Below are 10,256 nucleotides of genomic sequence, written 5' to 3'. Positions count from 1 at the left end.
CTATATTGGCCTCAGTTTCCTCATCTGCAAGAATATTGGTCTAAAAGCCTCATTTTCCAGATAAGCAGGAAGTGTACCATACTCTTCATGAATCTGCAGAAGCTAAAACATTTAGTATTTTGCTCCAAGTAACCACCTAAGCACATCTGGAAACCTGAATGGCACTTATGGCCAATCCAAGACTCCTTCACAGAAGAGAGCTTTTTATATGATTGAGATAATTCCTTAATGCTCCTAGAGTGTCCTCCCTAAAGGACATGAATAAAGTCCGGCAGAGTCATGCTGTCTGTCCCTTGAATCCTAAATAGGCTACTTCATCACTAGGTGTGAGGCTCCATTGTTCAGTAGGCACCGAGCAGTGCAGACGTTGCTGCCAGCCTCCCCTGTGACCCACACTGCACTCCCAGTTAAAAGACATACTTCATCCTGCCAACCGATGGTAAATAAGGGGCATCCATCAGCTTGAAAACCAGAACCGCAACTTGCGGGAGAAAAAGAAAAAAAGATTGTGAAAACGAGTTTCCTACTTTTTCACTACAGAGGAAAAGATGCCTGGATGCCCACATGTCCCAGGTGAAAAAAAGGATGGCGACCACCTTGGGGAGACTCACGGGAGGCTCGTAGGGTCAAAGAGCAACTAAGAGTCTGGTAAAACAGGACCAGTTATCTGGGACTACACGTAAATGATGGCGGGATCAGGGAACCATTCGGGAGGCCTGTTTGGAGTGCTGCTTGTATTCTTTGTAATGGGTTTCCTTTGGGTTCTCTCCTTCATGCAGAGAAAAATAATTTTTAAAACTATCTGCCTGATTCAACTGTATCCAAAGGAATTCCCCCAAAGGAATCTTCCATCCACACTTCATTAAAGGAGGAGCAGGTTGGGGTCCGGATGCTCATAGCAATAACAGTGGAAGTGAGAGGCCCTCAAGACAAAGAACCCAAGGGGACTGGGTCAACCCACTGGGCAGCCCTCCTTGCCTTCCTAGCAGATCTGTCTACAGCTTATTATGCTTACCTACAACCCTGGAGGGGCCTGTGCTTTGTTTAATACACGCTCCCTACTCCCGTCCAGTGCCTTCCTATGTCCTCTAACTATAAAGTCATTTTTGAAGCCAAGGGAGGCATTAGCTTCCTGGATGGAGTCAGACTTCTCTAAGGAAGTTCGGTAAGTAATAGTGTTCTCTTTTTCAGGGTGCAACCTCCATTTACGAACACAGCTCTGATTCTTTTAAAGGCATAGCATTCTTTGCCTTTAAATAATTCTGCTCCACTAATTTGAGCATTTCAGCCTTGTCCCCAGTTGAAGGTCTCTCTCCTTGCCCGCCAAGCCCCTATCCCGACCATATTCCCAGGTCTCCTCACCATGTAAACCTGTAATCTTTTTATGCCACGATCCATATTGGTTTATAAAACAGAGGTATGCAACACATTGGAATGAAAAATGGCACCTGTCAAATACCAAAGCCTATGAAATGCCTGCGCAATTTCACTTTTCACCTAGTAAATATCCAATTATTTTCCAGAATAGCTCTTTCCAGAATTCAAATCTGTTTCCATTAATATTAAAAGTTTAGAGGTCTGGGAGAACAGGAAGAGGCTGATTAAAAGCAGACGGGGTTCATTATCTGGTTAATCACAATGCAGCATTTCCCACCCCCATTTACCACCACCCCGCAACACCGTGTTCTGCCTCAGAAAAGGTCACAGTAAGATTCTGCAAATAAAACCTTACCCTCCAACCTATCTAAGGGTATAGCTCCATTGTGGAGGATGTGAGATTGATATCATTACAAAAGAAGTTTATTTCATACCATTCCACCCGGCAAAGAAAATATCTTCTGAAGTATTACCTACCATTCATTCTATTGCCCGGGGTGGATGGCCAGTGTGTTTGTTAGGCTAGGCTCTGTCTGAATCGTAATCATAGAATATTTAGAGTTGGAGGTGCTCCCTGGAGATTGCCCACTCATTTAGTAGATAGAGAAACTGGAACCCAGAGAGGGAAAGCCTTCACTGAAATTGCATCTCCAGTGAGTGGCAGAGCTGGAACCAGGACACGCATCACTGCAGGCAACGCTGGTGTGTGGGAAAAATGCCGAAAGGGCCTGAATTGAATGAATTGTAGTCATTTCTCAATCCACTACATCTCCATGGGCCACATGTTAATGGCTCATCTTTTATTGCTCCCCAGAGAACTGACTCAAAGGCAAAGCCAAAATGGGTATTTTAATGCAAAGCATATTAGGAGGCCAGACGGCAGGAGGAGGTGTTGTCTCAGGCTGCCTGGCTACACTTGGATGGGAAGGCTTTTCTCCAGGCCCTGGGAGATGGCTCATTGAGATGCTCATGGCGCCAGTGCCAAAGAAGAGCCAGGAGAGAGGCTGAACCGCGGCAGCACCCGCCCTCTCCTTGAGTGCAAGTCTAACAAGCAAGGCGGTGGGAGTTAGGCAGCATGGCCCCAGGAGGCACGGAGCCGCTTTCTCAGCACCGCGAGGTTCCTCAGAAGTCTTTTAGGGACTGCAAGACCTCTAAAGTGGGGCTGCCCCGGTAAGACTTAGTTTAAAAAAGTTGGGGGTGAGGTATTTGCTTTTCAAGTTTCAAGATTCAAAAACAGTATAAAGACAGAACATGAGGGGAGCTGGCTCAAAAATCAGTACCAGCCAGTACCTTTTTGCTACACGAGTGACTTTGGTAGTGTCATCTTTCCTTCCAGGACTAGTCAAAGCCATCTCCTAGAACCCTGCTGAGAATGCAAAATGGTGCGACCTCTGTGGGAAACAGCACGGTGGTTTTTCAAAAGTTTTGGCGTAGTGTTACTATGAAAGCCAGCAATTCCACTCTGAGATACACACTCCAGAGAACCGAAAGCAGAGACTTGGACAGGTATTTGTTCACCCATGTTCACTGCAGCATTATTCACAATAGCCAAAGGCGGCAACACCTCGTGTCCGTCAACAGATGAATGGATGAACAAATGTGGTCTAGTCATACAATGGAATATTATTCTGCCATAAAAAGGACTGGAGCACTGATATATTCTACAGTATGGATGAACCTTGGAATCATTACACTCTACTGGGTCCTCTCTCAGTGCCCTGTGGTGGCTGTAGGCGGGTGGGCTTGGTTGTACTCATGAGGCATTGGTGGAACCTCTCAGAGACTTTGCTCAGAGCATAAGGCCCCAGTAGATGAAAAAATGGCCCTTGACACCGAATTGTTGACATACTTACCAAGCTTCTCCCCTGTCCTCCCCAACATATAAGGGCCCAGAGCAAGAATACAAACAGAGGCCCATATACCATAAGCCTAATAATTTAAAATTATAAGTCAAGGCAACAAACTATTAAAATATCTTCTATTTCCTACTTTGATAACTCTAATTTATAACAACCAAAGCAATGAATATATGTAAAGTGATGGTTTTTATACTTTTGAAAGTCATTACAATATGAAAGAGGACTGAATTTAATTATGAATTTAGTTGTGCATATCTGGATGTTCTTTTGGTGGACCAACAATATTTGGATGAGTAATAACTTAAGGACATACATAATTTGAGAATTAACTTGTATTTATTCCACAAAAGTTATTTTACTTGCCTTCATTTCAGCAAAATCACCATTTGTATTATATGTTGTTATATTCAAGATTTTCCATATAACTTGTGGAATTGTCACTTATGATCCAAAGGAGAGGTCAGCAAAGTTTTTCTGTTAAGGGCCAGATGATAAAAATTTGACACTTTGCAGAGCATAAGTTCTCTGTCTTAACTACTCAACTGCCACTGTAGCCCAAAGCTCTGATAGACAATATGTTAAAAAATGAGTGTGGCTGTGTTCCAATAAAACTTTATTTATAAAACCAGGCAGCTCACATGTGGACCATAGTTTGCCAACACTGACAAAGGATTAAAAAATAAAATATAATTTTATTAAATGTATAAAACTTGAACATATTTTCATCAAAACCCATAAAGTCAGTGTAAAAATTATTTCATTAAAATATTTTCATGTTTTCCCAAAGTTATTTTTTCTTAAATATTCAAAATAAAAAATAAAAAAGCAAAATATAAATGATAAAGGTAATTCTTATTACATATGTTTATAAAAATAAAACTATTTGCAATTCTAACATTCACTGTCCATTGGCGTCATGCTACACACATTGCACCTGGACGTACACAGTCACAAATTTAAGAGTGATATGAATTGTTGAATATTGCAAAATGTTCCTCAGTCACCAAATACAACTGTTGTGAATTTCATGCTAATTTACAAAGACCTTCAGAACCATAAATTGAAAGCCAGGAAATGGACTACTGGGAAACAATTTCTTATGCAAGAATCTATTGCCTTTATGTTATCAGAAAATAAGAAATTTGATCAATTAAATTTTTTGTTTTAACCTTAGCACTCAAGTCCTTTCTGGACTCCAAAGGAGTTTCCATCTTTGACATTTGCAGTGCAACCCAGAAACCTTCACACAGTCAGACATGTTTTACCCTTGTAATTGTTGCTCGAGCAGGAAATAAGCCAAGAGATATGAAGAAGTGTTTCCCTGCAATATGACTAGAGTTATTCATATCAGTAGATGTTTAGAATTATGGGTCCCAAGTTACAGAGGCACCCATGTGTTCTTGTATTGGATCATTCATTCATTCACACATTCATTCATTTGGCATTTGACATATGTCACAGCAGTATATTAGAATACAAACTTGTGAGAATCAGCTGGGGGCACCTCTTCCCAGCTGTGGGTTTGGTGACATCACATGGGTAGCTTGAAATCAGTGGTGGTGGGATTCCTTATACCATTCCTTACGCTACAAACCAAGGCTTTCCATTACCCCCACCCCCAGACAGCCATTTGTTAAGCATTTACCAGCACACCATTGGCTAGGTGGGGCCTTTTTACTTTAAAGCATAAGGCCCAGGGCAGAGGCCCTTCATGCCCAGATGTAAGGGTAGTACTGGCCTCATCAGGACTGGTGGCATAATTTGTGGGGCTTACGCAAAATAAAAATGTGCAGTCCTTTATTCAAAAATTTTTGAAGAGAATGGAGCATTAAAACAAGTGCAGGGCCCTTTTAAGGGCAAGGACCTATGTGAGCCCTGGACCTCATCAACGGCTTTTAAAGTTTTGGTTAATATTCATGCCCTCCCAGGAGACTCTGGTCCCTAAGAGTTTGTTTGCTTTGGTCAGGATGAAAGTGAAGTTTTCCAGCCCTTGCTGACTTCTCCTGTCTCAGCAGAACAATTAGTGTGGCTGGAGGAGGGTGCAGGTTACTGGGGATCCGGGAGTTTGCCCCAGGGCTCCAGAAAGTAAAGGTGGGTCTAGTGCTTTTACAGAGCAAAGCAACCTTGGATCACCGAGAGGAAGGAGGAGGACTGAGTTGGGAAGAGACTTCCTGTCCTCTCACGGAAGAGAAGCCACACACATTTTAGCCACATCAAAGGGGAAGCAGCTTGGCCTAGTTAAACAGTTGGGGGCCTGACAAGCAGACATATTCTAAGTTCTTGCTGTGTGACTTGGGGAAAGTCACGCAACCTTGCTGTGCCTCTGTGTCTTCACTTATAAAATGTTGAGACTTGCAGGTGCTCAGTAAGTATCCACTTGTTTATTTGCATAAAAGAGATTGGCCACCAATTGGTTATCAATTTAGTTTTTGTTTTGTTTGATATCGGCCATTATCAATTTCTCCTTAGAAGAATTTCAAGACCTCTCAAGAATCCTCAGGATTCAAATAGAATGTAAGTTGTCAAAATAAAACCCTCCTGTGGTGTGTAGAAAAAGGAACCCTCCTGCACTGTTGGTGGGAATGTAATTTGGTGCAGCCACTATGGAAAACAGTATGGCAGTTCCTTTAAAAACTAAAAATAGAGTTGCCAGCAATCCCACTTCGGGGCATATATCTGGAAGAAACTATAATTTGAAAAGATACATGGACCCCAAAGTTCATAGCAGCACTATTTACAATAGCTAAGACACGGAAACAACCTAAATATCCATAGACAGATGACTGGATAAAGAAGATGTGATACACACACACACACACACACACACACACACATATATATATATGTATATATGATGGAATACTATTCAGCCATGCTAAAAAATGAAATAATGCCATCTGCAGCAACATGGATGGAACTAGCGATTGTCATACTAAATGAAATATGTCAGAAAGAGAAAGAAAAATATCATATGATGTCACTTATATGTGGAATCTGGAAAAAAGGACACAAATGAACTTATTTACAAAACAGAAACAGACTCACAGGCATAGAAAACAAACTTATGGTTACCAGCAGGGAAAGAGAGTGGAAAGGGATAAATTGGGAGTTCAAGATTTCCAGATACAAACTACTACATATAAAATAGATAAAGAACAAGTTTATACTGTATAGCACAGGGAACTATATTCAGTATCTTGTGGTAACCTATAATGAAAAAGATATGAAAAGGAATATATGTATGTACATGTATGACTGAAGCATTATGCTGTACACCAGAAATTGACACAACATTGTAAACTGACTATACTTCAATAAAAAAATTGTTTTAATGGCACAAGTGAACTTATTTACGAAAGAGAAACAGACTCATAGATGTAGAAAACAAACTTACGGTTAACAAAAGGGAAAGGGGGTGGGGAGGGATAAATTAGGAGTTTGGGATTAGCAGATGCAAACTACTATATATGAAATAGATAAATAACAAGGTCTAACTGTATAGCACAGGTAACTATATTCAATATCTTGTAATAAACTAAACTATAATGGAAAAGAATTGAAAAAAAGAATATAGCTTTATACGTGTATACATTTTGCGGTACACCAGAAACTAACACAACATTGTGAATCAACTATACTTTAATTTTTTTTTAAATGTTAAAAAAAAAACCTCTCCTGGCCCTTCAGGATACTTGAAGGAGAACTCAAGGAAGGTTTGCTGGACATCTTATCTTTTGGTCCCCTTGGCTCAGGACTGTACACGTGGGATGGTTTGGATGAGTTTCCAGAGCTCCTCTTGGGGGCTATCAGGGAACATGGCCAAGGTCCCTGGAGTCTTACCATTATCATCTCAGTAGGAGCTTCTGGGATGGGGCAAGAGTTTGATGCTAAGGAAAATAACTTTTCTCTGTAAAATGAGAGACATGATGAAAGCTGTCTTCAAATATCTGAAGAGCCATCCTGCGGAAGAAAGCACAGACTTGATCTTTGTGACTCCAGAGGACACAATTAGGAGCAGCAGGGAGAAGTTACACGGACATGGGCTCCGGCTTATTTTAAGAAAGATGTTGCTAATGACAGAAGTGGTTCAACAAAGAAAAGGGCTGGTCAGACAGTAGTAAATCCCCGAGGCAGATAGCATTCAAGCCCAGGCCTTGTGTCAATCTTCTAGGATGCTACTGAAGAGTTTATTGACCTCCCGAGCAGTTGGGGCAGATGATCTCTCTAAAGATCCTTCTTTTTATATATATATATTTTTTCTTTCTTTCTTTCTTTCTTTTTTGATGGGGAGAGATAATTAGGTTTATTTATTTATTCTTGGAGGAGGTACTGGGGATTGAACCCAGGACCTCATGCATGCCAAGCAGGTGCTCTACCACTTGAGCTATACCCTCCCCTGGAAGATCCTTCTAATACCAAAGGAGTCTATATGAACACAAGGGACACAATCAAATTGAAGGCTCAGTCTCATAGGGCCTAACTCACTTTATGGAATTAAAAAATCTAGTTACTGTGATGGCACGCTACTTTGGGAGTATGTGATTATCTGTCCCTTAGCAAGCTCGAAACATTCTGTACATCTCCTTTCTGTCATCTGATGTTGCAGTCAAGGTGTGGTTTTTGACTGATGGAGAAACAAAGGCCTCCAAAAGGTGCGACTTCCCACGGGTCACCCTGAACGTGTAGGGGAATTTGAAGTCGAACACAGATTTCCTGACTCACAGCCCCACTCCGGTGTGACAGCCCACACAATGCAAACCATGCTCCACTGCTCTGGGATAGAAGCGGCTCACTTGACCAATTTGAAAATCCTCTCACTGTGTTGAGATGAGTAGAAAACAGAATGTGAACTTTTCAAGTTCAAAGTCTATTTCCTACCAGGAAAATGAGACATCTGGTTCGTAGTTAAATAAGATGGATCCTAAGGGATCTTTGACAATGAGTTGCTTTTCTAAATCCGCCTTTTAGTAATTTAAACATACAGGCACCAGAAACATATGGATTAAATGTACAAAAAGCTGGGGATGCTGTTGGATTGGCAAACAATGAGAGAATCTTAGAATAATGGGGTAGAAGGGATTTCCAAAGGACTCACCGTCCATTCTGCCTTCTGGTTTGCCTAGATATTTTGCTTCCATTAAGCAAGAAGTGTGCAGTGAGGGCCTGCTGTGTTTCCAGCACCTGTTGTGTTCGGTGCCTGTTAACGAAAACAGGCCAGAAATGAGTAGGTTTTCAGTGAGATAGTCATGGAACTCTGAAGAAGAAAATATCCTATGGACTAAGCCTGTTTTGGTGACACACAACTCCGAGGAGCATCAGTGGGCCAAGGCACTAACCGTGAACCCCACTGTCTTCTGGGAAATGGAGCAAAATTCCATGGTGCACACTGAGTATTACATTAGGTGGGGGGAAGTGTGTAGCTCAGTGGTAGAGCGCGCTTAGCGTTCACGAGGTCCTGGGTTCAATCCCCAGTGCCGCCATTTAAATAAATAAATAAAGTTAATTACTCCCTCCAAATAAATAAATAAATAAATGCTTTTAAAATAAAACAAATTTTTAAAAAACAGTATAAAGTTGGGGTGGGAAGGGTGAGTGTGGGAGGTACACAAAACATATAGACGGAAATCCCTCATTTAAATGGCTGGCCATTAGTTGAATTTTCTAAGTTTCTGTGGGTAACCCATTTTTGTATTAAAGCTACTGGAAGCAAAGATGTGCCTGCAGTGGAGGCATCATAAGTTCAAGTTCAGTCTCTCTGCATGCGTGCCCATGTGTGTATGTGTGTGTTGGTGGGTCATTCGTCAGTGGGTGTTTATAAACACAGCCATTTACCAACCATAAGTTTGGGGTCTTATAGCCAGACTTCAGTCCCACTGCCAGCTCACTTGGTCAGATGTTCATGAAGATCTAAATCTAGGCTGCTCACGGCCAGGGCTGAGCAGAAGCGGGCTTGAGAGAAATCATTTTCTCCTACGTCGCAAAGGGGCTAGAGCTGTTTCTGAAAAACAGGCAATTGGAAATTACGGACCACAGATTGAAAAGGGCACTGATAAACTGTAAATCTGAAGTACCCTCTGGCCTTCCTCTGGCTATAGCCCTCCCAGGAACAGAAATCCACTGGACTAAAGAAATGTGCCCAGCCAGAGTCCATGCCCTTCCCGCCTAGTCCGTACTGTGGAGGGCCTCTGTTCCCAGCCCAGCCTCCTTAGAGTAGACAGGATGGCCAGCGAGTCCACATATGTTGGATTCTTTAGCGTTTTTTGCCAAACATGACAGCACAGATGGGTCAGTTTCAGGTCCCCAGTCCCCAGCCTGACCTCCTGATCCCCATTCTCCCACCGCATCTCCATCTTGTACCATGAAGATCTGCTTTATCTGTCAAGGTAGGAGGGCAGAGCACATTGTATTCAACAGTGTTAGCTTAATTTCTAATGTGGAGGTCTTTAGACATATGGCATGTGGGACTTCCTTTGCGCATTTGCCCTGGGCCCCACATATGTTGGGGACAGACTGGGTTGACATACACTAGCTACTCAGTACACAGTTAGCTGAATGACTATCATGGGCTGCTGCTTCATTTCAGATTTACATTATATTATATAATCACATCAGGCTCAGTGACAGAAATGTCCTGTCCATTGGGCCTATCCATTTCTTCCAAAGCAGTTCAGGTCACTAATAGGGCATACCAAAGGCGGCTAAAGTTTTAATCAATCTAACCGGCATATCTGTCCCCCCAACCCCATCCCCAAGACACACAAGAAACCCATGATAAGAAAAGTTTTGCTGTATTTTCTGTCACCTTCAGGGGTTGTTCTCGCCTGAAACTGGATTTCTCATCCCTACCTTATGAGCCTTTATGAAATCAATCAGTGCAGGTAAAGCCTTTGGAAGTTTTTTTTTTTGCTTGCACACAAAGGCTTTAGACAGATGGTGTCTGACTGTAGATCCCCCAGCCTTCTGTGCAAGGCAGATCCTCCTGGGTTTCTGCTTGCTACTTCTACGTTTGGGGCATGCGTG

The 10,256-nt window shown here is 42.1% G+C and overlaps 1 non-coding gene across 1 annotated transcript; it reads right to left on the bottom strand.

Annotated features, from left to right (window-relative positions):
• Window positions 1-7,557: 7,557 nt before the first annotated feature.
• On the bottom strand, window positions 7,558-7,631 carry TRNAA-GGC (transfer RNA alanine (anticodon GGC)). The gene has a single exon. It is a non-coding gene; the product is annotated as a tRNA-Ala (tRNA).
• Between the last annotated feature and the right edge of the window lie 2,625 nt (window positions 7,632-10,256).

This window comes from Camelus dromedarius, chromosome X (genome assembly GCF_036321535.1).
Source record: "Camelus dromedarius isolate mCamDro1 chromosome X, mCamDro1.pat, whole genome shotgun sequence".
NCBI classification, from domain to species: domain Eukaryota; kingdom Metazoa; phylum Chordata; class Mammalia; order Artiodactyla; family Camelidae; genus Camelus; species Camelus dromedarius.
The sequence above is the reverse complement of the archived record's forward strand: the minus strand, read 5'-3'. Positions and strand labels throughout refer to the sequence as shown.